Raw genomic sequence first — 1,299 nt, 5'->3', positions numbered from 1 at the left:
TTCCCGCTTCTCCCCTACGTGTTTTATGATCCGCTTCACTTCTGGCTCTGCCTTTTGCCGTCTGTGGGTGGTTATTCCACGATGACGTCGAAGATAGGCAGCGGTCACACTAATGTGCCTGGACCGTGTCTAAAAGCCTGATTATCATTTATAGTGAAAGTGTCTTTAATGATGCAGATTTATGATGAAAAGCAATTATCAAGTCAAGGGTGAAAATAAGATTACTGATGAAAATTCCTGGCAGATTAAAACTGTGTTCCGGACCGAGACTCGAACTCGGGACCTTTGCCTTTCGCGGGCAACTGCTCTACCAACTGAGCTACCCATGCCCGACTCACGACCCGTCCTCAAAGCTTTACTTCTGCCAGTACCTCGTCTCCTACCTTCCAAACTATACAGAAGCTCTCCTGCGAACCTTGCAGAACTAGCACGCCTGAAAGAAAGGATATTGCAGAGACATGGCTTAGCCACAGCTTGGGGGATGTTTCTATAATTAAATTTTATGAATGTGAGGACGGGGCGCGAGTCGTGCTTGGGTAGCTCAGTTGGTAGAGCACTTGCCCGCGAAAGGCAAAGGTCCCGAGTTCGAGTCTCGGTCCGGCATACAGTTTTAATCTGCCAGGAAGTTTCATATCACGCACACTCCGCTGCAGAGTAAACATTTCATTCAAGATTACTGGTGCATTCACATTTCTATCTGGAGGGCAATTAACTCAGACGGCGTATGATTTTATTACAGCAGTTGCTCAAAGCTGCAGTTTCGCAATCAATCTTACATATTATTTTCACGGTACATTATAAATGAATTATATTTAATTTTTGACCTGTGACTATAGACAGGACACTCAACTATAATATAAGTTATTTCTGCTTGCGAACAAGCGACACATTTACAACAAATGACGTGGTAATTATTAATAACAAGCTTCACAATCTATGAAAGCTCTTCGCTGGTTACGTCACAACGCTTTACCATGTAGTTGTACCTTGCCATTTAATTTTCTACTTGACCACATGTTAGATTTTCATATCTTCTCTGATGTTCTTGTAGTAGAGTCGTCTTGGTTTTCCGAGACGACTTCTTATTTAAGGTTTTCGCTTCCATAAATGATAGATTTCTGTTTCTTCTGGAGCTCGACTTGCATGTCCAAAGCAATGACGTCTCCTACCCTTAATTTTGGATATGATGTCTAGTTCTCCACTTATATCACGTACGACGGCTGGATCTTTAATAGTGGCAACTTTTTCTTTGGAACTTCGCTTATCAGTGCCAGGTGTTGATAGTTCCAGTGGAGCTGT

General features: G+C 42.7%; 1 non-coding gene across 1 annotated transcript; it reads left to right on the top strand.

Moving 5' to 3' along the window:
• Positions 1-529: 529 nt before the first annotated feature.
• Trnas-cga (transfer RNA serine (anticodon CGA)) lies at positions 530-604 on the top strand. Its single transcript has one exon. It is a non-coding gene; the product is annotated as a tRNA-Ser (tRNA).
• Positions 605-1,299: the final 695 nt, after the last annotated feature.

This window comes from Schistocerca cancellata, chromosome 7, assembly GCF_023864275.1.
Source record: "Schistocerca cancellata isolate TAMUIC-IGC-003103 chromosome 7, iqSchCanc2.1, whole genome shotgun sequence".
Taxonomy (NCBI): Eukaryota; Metazoa; Arthropoda; class Insecta; order Orthoptera; family Acrididae; genus Schistocerca; species Schistocerca cancellata.
Note: the sequence above shows the minus strand (reverse complement) of the source record. Positions and strands in the feature narration are given on the sequence as shown.